Below are 12,009 nucleotides of genomic sequence, written 5' to 3' on the forward strand. Positions count from 1 at the left end.
GGTCATTTTAATTTTCTTCTTTTGAGTTCAAATTATCTGAACTGAATTTCAAAGGGGACACATTAACATGGTTCAACTAATTACTGTAAATTCATTCAAAAAAAGCATTTCTTATTTCTCTCTTCACAAAAGTATTCTGAATACAGTGAAGCTAAACTTGAGACCTCTGGAAGAATGCATGTATTCATTTACTCAGTGTTTGTAGGCACACAGATGTAAGAATATATGCATTAACAAAAACAATGAGTAAATATTGTGAAACACAATGTATCCCCCCAAAAATGGACTTATTTAAGCACCATTTTGGAAAAGATATTCCTACCTAATCCATTGAGTTGAGGCACTGGGCATTTAGTGAATCTACCATGCTCAAACACTTGAACATTCTTCATTTCTTCACTAATGTTTTTAAATATCTAATATTTTAAGAGATATGAGACATGACAAGTAATATCAGATGCATTTCTAGTAAATATGTGGTTACTTATCAACTTCTCTTCTTCAGGATATTGGTGAAAATCTTAGGAGTATCTTGCATGCCATTACTCTGCTCCTACCCTCAACTTTCTTTCTGCACCTGCAATGTCTTCTGCTCCACACAGGATACATCAGATAAGGCACACCTTTGCATCACAACTGATATTATGCACAGAGATGGCATTTTCTTTTCCTTCTGCAACTATTTAAAGTACAGTCTTAAAAATTCAGAGACCTCTATGTCAACTACATGGATTTCTACTATTTCTATAGCTCAAATTATTTCCAGTAGTTTTGCCAAATAAAGATTTCATCTTTATTGGTAAAATGCTAGTGATACAATCCCTTTTAAAGAAATAAACTCTGCCAAATGCTCCTACCAAGTTTCTTCCTTCAATGAATGTCTGAAACCTACAACAAAATACAGTGTGTCCGTAAAGTCATGGTGCACTTTTGACCGGTCACAGGAAAGCAACAAAAGATGACAGAAATGTGAAATCTGCACCAAATAAAAGGAAAACCCTACCAGTTTCTGTAGGATGATGTGGCAGCATGTGTGCATGCGTGGATGATGACGTAACACTGAGTATACAGCGGAGCAGCCCACAGCCATGCCAGTCAAGATGTGGACGGTACAGAGGAAAGTTCAGTGTGTTCTGTGGCTCGCTAAATTCTAATCCGTGACCAAAGTGCAACGTGAATATTGGCGCGTTTATAACGAAGCGCCACCACATAGGAATAACATTACTCGGTGGGATAAGCAGTTGAGGGAAACTGGCAGTTTGGTGGAGAAACCCCGTTCTGGTAGGCCATCAGTCAGTGACGAGTCTGTAGAGGCTATACGGGATAGCTACCTAAGGAGCCCTAAAAAATCTGTGCATGAGCCCACATCAAACTGCACTGAATAGGTATGAAACTGGGAGAGTTTTCCTTTTATTTGGTGCAGATTTCACATTTCTATCATCTTTTGTTGCTTTCCTGTGACCGGTCAAAAGTGCACCATAACTTTACAGACACCCTAGACTATTTTGGGATTTAGTGGTTTCATACCAAATACTTCAAAGGGAAAATGCAATGGTACAAATAATTCAAAATTGTATGTATTTCTATTTGACTTTGAAATATGTTGTCCAGTTTTATTCCAAAATTAACCTAGTTGCTGCCTTAACTACTTTGGTGCTGAGGCTAAATTAAATTTTATTCCTTGAGCATAAGAAAGCCCTTTCATTTTTTGTTCCTGTATACATATACACAGATTCAGTTTCCCTCTCTGAGTGTGACCATATTGAAAAAACATTTTTTTACAAATGATAGTTTCCTTGCATAGAAACACAAATGAGATAAAATTAAATCCTTCTGACCATGGGTCTTACTTAATCTGGTGTTGACTTCTTTTTATTTAATATTTTTATTAAATGTTTCAAACCTATATAGTATAGAAAACACATAATACATCTATGTTATCCAGTTTTATGAAATTATAACTTTTGTCTATGTCTGTTTCATATATTTAAAGAAAATAAAACATTACAGATAGACTGAAGGTCCATAGAACTCCTTGTTGCTCCATTCTCCTCTCCCAGAGCCACCCACCAAAAGTCTTGCATTGCATAACTCCAGGAAGTGTCACTCATATTGTACGGGATAGGAATGCCATTGTAAATGAAGTCATGTGAATAGTACTCCTTGAAGTAGTAAAAGATAGTGCAGCTTTTAATCCTATTAGCATTCTTGTATCTGTATGACTGACCATACATGATATTGTTTTTGCATTTTTTAAATTTTATATCAGTGCTAACATACTGGATATATTTATCTATAACCATTTTTTTCTCCTGTTCTTGGTAATTATCCACATTGATATCAATAGCAGTAGTTCATTCATTTCACCACTGTACATTATTCCATTGTATGAATACAACATAATTTGTCTTCTCTCTTGTTGTTTGATATTCAGGTTGTCTCAGATTGCTTACCATTATGAACAAAGCTTCTATGAACATTCTTATATATGTCTGCTTGTGGACATGTTGAAGACTTTCTCCACAGCATGTCTACACTACGAGCATCCTTCAAATTCACTAGTAAATGCACACTTATCTTTCAAAATTATTGTGCCAATTTACAATTCAACCACCAATGGATAGAAATTCCTGTTTGCCTATGTCCTCACCAACTGATGATATCCTCAGACTTTTGTCAATTTAATGTATCCAGTGTCTGTCCCTGGTGACTAATGAGGCTGAATAGATTCTCATGTTTGTTAATCATTTGTATTTCATAAAATCTTGATGATATTTAGTTTTTATCACTTGTTTTTGGACTCTGGGATTTTCTATATATACATTAAGAATATTTGCAAATATACCCTTATTCTTTTTCTACTCATTTCTTTTCCTAAAATTTCCAGTACAATGGTGAAAAGAAGCAATGATTGAAGGATTCCATATATTTTTTAAACTGTAATTGGAACGCATTTTAGAATTTACCATATTTCCCCATGTATAAGATACACCTTTTTTGAAAAATTTGGGGTCTAAAAACTGGATGCAAATTATACAGTGGTAATAGATCTTTTTACTTGCATTTCCCACACTAGATGAGTAAATGTATGAATTTTATGATGAATAAAACTTGAGTTCAATAACTTTATGTAATACATTTTTTTTTTGCAAACATTGGACCCCAAAATTAATGTGTCTTATACATGGGAGCATCTTATACATGGGGAAATACGGTATATGCAAGATAATACTTCTCAATTAATCAGACATTGCCAAATGCCCACTAAAAAAATAAAATCTCGAAATCCTGTTGAGGACCTGGCAGATTGACTCAGTGGTAGAGCATCAGCCCAGCGTGTGAATGTCCCAGGTTCAATTCCTGGTCAGGGCACACAGGAGAAATGCCCATCTGCTTCTCCACCCCTCTCCCTCATGCTTCTTTCTCTCTCTCTCTTCCCCTCCTACAGCCATGGCTCGACTAAAGTGACTTGACCCCAGGCACTGAGGATGGCTCCCAGGCCTCCACTTCAGGTGCTGAGAAGGGCTTGGTTGTTGAGCAATAGAGCAATGTTCCATATGGGCAGAGCATCGCCCACTAGTGGGTTTCCCAGGTAGATTCCAGTTGGGGTGTATGCATGAGTCTGTCTCTCTGCCTCCCCTCCTCTCATTGATTTAAAAAAAATCCTCTGCTGAACAAACAGATGGATAGCAATATGCTTGATAAAGTGACAGGATAGCTTATTAGTCTAAAAAATAATGCACCTGAGTGTATAAACGCTGGGGAAAAGATATCATCGATAGACTATCACATACCATTGTAAGTCTTAATTGTTTTCTGGGTGTTATTAACCATGCTTCTTCAACAGTCACCTGATATAATGTGCAGGTGTAACTCTCAGGTGAGCAGTGTGGCTTCCAAGGTTATGTTTTTCATATTTGTTTCTAGATAGAATCCAATACTGACACCCAGTTAGTGTCTACATCTGGCAACAGAACTAGCATTCCAGCATTAAAAAGAAAAAAAAGAAAAAAGAAGGAAAAAGAAATGAAAGGAAGGGAAGGGAAGGAAAAGGGAAAAGAAAAGGGAAAGGAAAAGTAAAGGGAAAGAAAATAAAGTAAGGGAAAGAAAAGGAAAGGAAAGGAAAGAAATGAAAAGAAAAGAAAGGAAAAGAAGGCAAAGCGAGAAGAGAAAAACAAATGAGATAGAAAATAGCAATAATATAAATTCAACCATATAAATACATTGACCCTTGAACAATGTGGAGGTTAAGGCTACTGACTCCCCACCATGCAGTGAAAAATCTGAGTGTAGTTAAATTTTGGATCCTTGAAAATTTAATTACTAATAGACTATTGTTGACTGGACACTTACATAAGCAGTTAGTTACACATATTTTGTATGTTATATGTATTACATACTGTAGTCTTACAATAAAATAAGCCAAGGAAATAAATTGCTAAGAAATGAATAAGGGCCTGACCTGTGGTGGCGCAGTGGATAAAGCATTGACCTGGAAATGCTGAGGTCGCCGGTTCGAAACCCTGGGCTTGCCTGGTCAAGGCACGTATGGGAGTTGATGCTTCCAGCTCCTCCCCCCTTCTCTCTCTCTGTCTCTCTCTCCTCTCTCTCTTTCTCTGTCTCTCTCTCTCTCCCTCTCTCTCTCCTCTCTAAAAATGAATAAATAAAATAAAAAAATACATAAAAAAAAGAAATGCATAAGGAAGTAAACATTTACAATATTGTATGTATTTATGAAAAAAATTGTATATAACTGGAACTGCACATTTTAAACCCATGTTGTACAAAGGTCAACTGGAATCTAAACAATTTAATAAAATAGCTGAAGTTATTAAATTGAATAGAAAAGTACAACCCAACTATATGGATTAAGTATAAAGACATAGATGGGTTGACAGTAAAATAATAGGAATAGATATTTTATGAAGCATGAATCAATAAAAACAATGGAGTGGCTACATTAGTTTTACAAAGTTGAAACCAAAACAAAAAAATATTACTCAGGATTCCAAGATGGTGACAGACTAGGCAGATGTTCCAACTGCCGCCTCCTAGGACCAAATTGGATTACAACTTAATTTAAGAATAATCATCTTGAAAAATCAGCTTTGGACTAAACTAAGAGGAGTCTATAACCAAGGATCACAGGAGAAGCCACACCCAGACTGGTAGGAAGGGCAGAGAACTGGAAATGGCTGCCCTGCTCCCAGGAGTGAGCAGTGGCTGAAGGTTCAGAGGGTCTCTCACTGCGGGGAGGTTCGCCCTGAGATGTGTGGGTCTAATTCCCAGGCCAGGAGCCCCAGCCTAGAGCTCCAGAGCCTAGAAGAAGTGTCCACACAGCATTTGGAGGTATAAAGAGCTGAGTTTCTGTCTGTGAGAAAGAGATGGAGCTCCTGGAGACACAGGCTCCATCTTAAAGGAACAGCACAGAAAATCTTGTTCACAGCCACTTATCTGGAGATCTGATGGAAAGAGCTGAGAGAACTAGAGTTGCATGAGGAGAGTATATAGTTGAAGGCCCGGGGAGAGACAATGTGGATGACGGTCACCAGAAACCCTGTTCTGAGTCATTCTCCAATACTGCAGTCGCCATCTTTCTTGGTTGGAGCAGTCCCCTCTAAGCAGCATCAGCCTGGGGAAAAGCAACTGCTCCAGCCTCAGGAGTCTCTCCTGCTCCAGTCATGGAGACTGGGTCATTCTGAGAATCCAGAGAGAGGTGGCACATCAGTGACTCAGTTTTGTGGTATTGAGTTTAGAGCTTTCCACCACGTGCTCCTGAATCTAACACTGGTGATTCCACCCCAAAGGAGACTCAGTAGAAACTGTTCAGAGTGCAGGCAAACCACAACTCCAGGTCTCATAGGTCACACTCATTGGACTCCTGGGGCCACACCTACCAGACTCCTGGTGGCCACACCCTACTGAGGTTTATGAAAAAAGTCTGGACACACTGACACCTGGGGCCAAGGGGCAGAGCTACACCCACCACCCTTCCTAATCCTTAAATTGCCACAGGTTCTAGACTCTACCAGAGGTTTTTTTCAGTGGCCGAGCCCACAGGCAGCCAGCAGACAGAGGCTGCAAGAGGCTGGACCCAGGGAACTTTGGCTATTTAAGTGGACCTTCCCCCAAACCGAGTGTGGGTAAAAACTAGTTTAAGTGTGCAGATTGGTATTTTCATGAGCACTTGGACCCAGCAGAAGCAGCCTCAAACTCTGAATTGCTCGTAGCTCCAAGAAGGTTGCTGAGGGACAGTCACAGGCAGTATCTCCTACTGGTCTGCGCTGGATTCCTGCCAGGGACATGCAGGGCTGGCACATCAGTGGCCAGCTGTGGATAGCATCGGTAAAGTGAAATGAGTTCCATTCTCTGTGATCAGAGCTGTCACAGCGACTCATGTGCATTAGACCTAATACAGCTTCCCAGTCAGCCAGCTTGTGTGCTGGACATCCTGCCTTGCTGGGCTAGATTTTATAGGGGGAAAGGAGAGAGGCTTGGAGCATGGACATTTAAAGTGTGAGTCCCTGTGAGCCTATTGTTCAATCTGGATGAGGGGCTTAGCCACTTTCTGAGAAGGCACAGTTAGCCTCAGGAGAGGACTCTCTCAGTCTTCCTCCCTGAGACCAGGGTCTCATCAGCTCTAAGAACTTCTATAGAGGGGAATGTCGGCCTCACTCAATCTAAACCTGCTGATAACCTTGTTGGGGAGAAATAAAATGTGAGTATCCAGCAGTAGTTGAGGAATTAGGCTTTGCAGTAGAGACCACATTCCCTGTACTAAATTTCTGACCAAGAGACCCCTAAATTGAGGGTCCCACTAACATTGTATTTCCAAACTCAGCGGCCCTAACCCAAAAAGCTTGCAACCTATATAAGGGTTGGATAGGTGAGGCCAGTCTGCGCCCACACTACAATCTTTCTGCAGAAGACTCTGTGGGATGACCAGGTAGCTTCAAGAGGAGGTTGAGCTGCTGAAAAGTAGAGGCAAATCTTACAGAGCTTGGGGCTTTTATGGAGCTGCTGTCATCTCTAAGCAGGAGGAAGCTGATCTTCATACACAGGTTGGCCCCTCCCCCACTAATCAGGTACTGAAAATGCAGACACAAACAGCAAAAAGAGAAGTAGCTGCAGACAGGTGGCCCACAGCAGGTTACAAATAACAGCTGATGCCAACCCAAAAAGATCTAAAACCAACACAGCTGATAGTGGGTGGCAGAAATCACCAATCTTAGATACAGCTAGTTACACAAGCAGCATACTCAAAGGAGGAGTCTAGCAGGCATCAGACACTGTAAAAAATAAATACACCCAAAAGGACAGACACGGCACAGTGTGTAATACATATGACCAAGGTTGACCCTTAGAGCCAGCTGGCTAAAACAATAACTGTACTCACAAAAGGACCAACTGTATTCAATACTCCCAGACAATAGAAGGGAAGATAGCACCCTCAAGAAGCATTCCTCATATAAGGAAAACAGGTAGCCTGGAGGTCAGTACCACCAAGGCCATCTCCCACATAAAGATACCACAAGAAGTTCAAAGTCAGACAGCACTACATAATACACAGACAAAATAGGCAGACAAAGGAATGCTACCCAAATGAATCAACAAACGAGATCCTCAGAAAAAGAACTATGGTAAGTAAAATGGAAGTAACCAAACCAATAGATACAGAGTTTAAAATAATGATTTTTAGGATGTTCAAGGATCTTAGAGCAACAATGGATGAACATAATGAGTACCTAAATAAAGTGATAACAAACATCAAAAAGGACATTGAAATCATAAAAAAAAACCCAGTCAGAAATGACAAATACAATATCATAAATGAAGACTTCACTAGAAGGAATCAACAGCAGGCTGGATGGAGCAGAGGATCAAATCAGTGATTTAAAAGATAAGATAAACATAAGCACAGAAGAAGAGCAGCAAAATAAAAGTCACAAAAAAACTGAGGAAACTCTAAGAGACCGTTGTGACAACATGAAAAGGAACAAAATCTACATTATAGGGATTCCTGAAGGAAAGGAGAATGAACAAGGGATAGAGAATCTGTTTGAAGCAATTATAACTAAAATTTCCCGGCCCTGGCCGGTTGGCTCAGCGGTAGAGCATCGGCCTGGCGTGCAGGGGACCCGGGTTCGATTCCCGGCCAGGGCACATAGGAGAAGCGCCCATTTGCTTCTCCACACCCCCCCTTCCTTCCTCTCTGTCTCTCTCTTCCCCTCCCGCAGCCAAGGCTCCGTTGGAGCAAAGATGGCCCGGGCGCTGGGGATGGCTCCTTGGCCTCTGCCCCAGGCGCTAGAGTGGCTCTGGTTGCGGCAGAGCATCTCCCCCTGGTGGGCAGAGCGTCGCCCCTGGTGGGCGTGCCGGGTGGATCCCGGTCGGGCGCATGCGGGAGTCTGTCTGACTGTCTCTCCCCGTTTCCAGCTTCAGAAAAATACAAAAAAAAAAAAAAAAAGAAAAAAAAAAGAAAGAGGTCTACGCAAAGACACACCATAATTAAAATGCCAAAGTTAAGAGACAAAGAAAGAATACTAAAAGCAACAAGAGAAAAGCACTTAATTACCTACAGAGGAGCCCCCATAAAGATAACATTTGACTTCTCAACTGAAACACCTGAGGCCAGAAGGGATTGGCAAGAAATATTCAAAGTGATGCAAAATAAGAACCTACCACCAAGACTACTTTTTCCAGCAAGGCTATGGTTTAAAATTGAAGGAGAAATGATAAGCTTCCAAGAAGAAAAAAATAAACTCAAAGAATCCATTACAGCCAAACCTGTACTACAAGAAATGTTCATGGGCCTGCTGTAAAAAGAGAAAAAAAAAAAAAAAAAGAAGAAAACAAGAAAAACAGGATTGTAGATTAAAGAATAAAATGAAAATAAATAAATACATATCAATAATAACCTTAAATGTAAATGATTTAAGTGCTCCAATCAAAAGACATAGGGTAGCTGCATGAATATGAAAACAGGATCCATACATATGCTGTCCACAAGAGACCTACCTCAGAACAAAAGATACACACAGACTAAAAGTGAAGAGATGGAAAAACATATTTCATGCAAATGGAAATGAAAAAAAAATGCTGGGGTAGCAATACTTATATCTGACAAAATAGACTTTAAAGCAGACGCTTTATTAAGGGATAAACAAGGTCACTACATAATGATAAAGGGAGCAATCCAACAGTAGGATATAACCATTGTAAATATTTATGTACCTAATATAGGAGCACCTAAATATATAAAGCAGATTTTGATAGACATAAAGGACGAGATCGATAGCAATACTATAATAGTAGGGGATTTTAATACCCCACTAACATCAATGAATAGATCCTTCGGACAGAAAATTAACAAAGAAACAGCGGCCTTAAATGACACACTAGATCAACTGGATTTAATATATATCTTCAGAACATTTCACCCCAAAGCAGCAGAATATACATTCTTTTCAAGTACTCATGGTACATTCTCTACGATAAACCACATGTCAGGACACAAAACAAGTCTCAATAAATTTAAGAAGATTAAAATCATGTCAAGCATCTTCTCTGATTTCTAGCATGAAACTAGAAATCAACTACAATAAGAAAACTGAAAAACATTCAAACACTTGGAGGCTAAATAGCATGTTATTAAACAATGAATGGGTTGACAATGAGATCAAGGAAGGAATGAAAAATTTCCTTGAAACATATGGAAACGAACATCCAACAACTCAAAATCTATGGGACACAGCAAAAGCAGTCCTGAGAGGGAAGTTCATAGCACTACAGGCATACCTTAAGAAGCAAGAAGAAGCTCAAATCAACAAGTTAACCCTGAATGTAAAAGATCTAGAAAAAGAACATCAAATAAAGCCCAGCAGAAGTAGAAGAAAGGAAATAATAAAGATCAGAGTGGCCCTGGCCGGTTGGCTCAGCGGTAGAGCGTCGGCCTAGCGTGCGGAGGACCCGGGTTCGATTCCCGGCCAGGGCACACAGGAGAAGCGCCCATTTGCTTCTCCACCCCTCCGTCGTGCTTTCCTCTCTGTCTCTCTCTTCCCCTCCCGCAGCCAAGGCTCCACTGGAGCAAAGATGGCCCAGGCACTGGGATGGCTCTGTGGCCTCTGCCCCAGGCGCTAGAGTGGCTCTGGTCGCAACATGGCGACGCCCAGGATGGGCAGAGCATCGACCCCTGGTGGGCAGAGCGTCGCCCCATGGTGGGTGTGCCGGGTGGATCCCGGTCGGGCGCATGCGGGAGTCTGTCTGACTGTCTCTCCCTGTTTCCAGCTTCAGAAAAACGCAAAAAAAAAAAAAAAAAAAAAAAAAAAAGATCAGAGTGGAAATAAATGGCATAGAGGCTAAAAAAAAGAAATACAAACGATAATGAAACCAAGAGCTGGTTCTTTGAAAAGGTTAACAAGATCGAAGAACCTTTAACCAGACTCATCAAGAAAAAAAAAAAATAAAGAGGACTCAAATAAATAAAATTAGAAATAAAAGTGGAGGAAAAAAAAGTGGAGAAGTAACAACTGACACCACAGAAATAGGAAGGACTGTTAGAAAATACTGTGAAAATCTATATGCCAAAAAATTGGATAACCTAAGTGAAATGGATAAATTCCTAGAATCATACAATCTTCCAAAACTCAATCAGAAAGAATCATAAAACCTAAACAGACCTATTATAAAAAATAAAATTGAAACAGTTATTTAAAAACTCCCAGCAAACAAATGGCCTGGACCGATGGCTACACAAATTTTACCAAATATTCAAAGAAAAACTAACACCTATCCATCTCAAGTTATTTCAAAAAATTCAAGAGAAGGGAAGACTTTCCTTTTATGAGGCAAGCATTATCATCATTCCAAAACCAGGTAAAGACATTACAAAGAATAAAAGCTATATACCAATATCCCTGATGAACATAGATGTTAAAATTTTCAACAGAATATTAGCAAACCGAGTCCAGCAATACATTATAAAAGTCATATATCACGACCAAGTGAGATTTACTTCAGGGAGGCAAGGCCAGTATAATATTTTTAAATCAATCAATGTGATTCATCACATAAACAAAAGGAAGAATAAGTTGGCTCAGCGGTAGAGCATCGGCCTAGCGTGTGGAGGACCCAGGTTCGATTCCCGGCCAGGGCACACAGGAGAAGCGCCCATTTGCTTCTCCACCCCTCCGCCGCGCTTTCCTCTCTGTCTCTCTCTTCCCCTCCCGCAGCCAAGGCTCCATTGGAGCAAAAATGGCCCGGGCGCTGGGGATGGCTCTGTGGCCTCTGCCCCAGGCGCTAGAGTGGCTCTGGTCGCAACATGGCGACGCCCAGGATGGGCAGAGCGTCGCCCCTGGTGGGCGTGCCGGGTGGATCCCGGTCGGGCGCATGCGGGAGTCTGTCTGACTGTCTCTCCCTGTTTCCAGCTTCAGAAAAAATGAAAATAAATAAATAAATAAAGTACAAAAGGAAGAATAAAAATCACATGATTATATCAAAAGATGCAGACAAAGCATTTGATAAAATCCAGCACCCATTTATGATCAAAACTCTCAGCAAAGTGGGAATACAGGGAACATACCTCAACATAATAAAGGCCATCTATAACAAACCAACAGCCAATATCATATTCAACAGGCAAAAATGAAAAGCAATCCCCTTAATTTAATTCAAGAAAAAGGCTGAAGTGCTCCCTTTCACTACTCAAATTCAACATAGTTCTGGACATCTTAGCCACAGCAATCAGACAAAAATAAGAAATAAAAGGCATCCAAACTGGAAAAGAAGAAGTAAAACTATCATTATATGCTGATGAATTGATACTATATGATACTATATGTAGAATACCCTAAAATCTCAGTCATAAAACTACTAGACCTGATAAATGAATTTGGCAAGGTGGCAGGATATAAAATTAATATTCTGAAATCAGTGCCATTTTATACACCAACAATAAACTGTCTGAAAGAGAAATTAAGGAACAATCCTCTTCACTATTGCAATAAATAAATA

The sequence above is a fragment of the Saccopteryx leptura genome, chromosome 11, assembly GCF_036850995.1.
Source record: "Saccopteryx leptura isolate mSacLep1 chromosome 11, mSacLep1_pri_phased_curated, whole genome shotgun sequence".
NCBI classification, from domain to species: domain Eukaryota; kingdom Metazoa; phylum Chordata; class Mammalia; order Chiroptera; family Emballonuridae; genus Saccopteryx; species Saccopteryx leptura.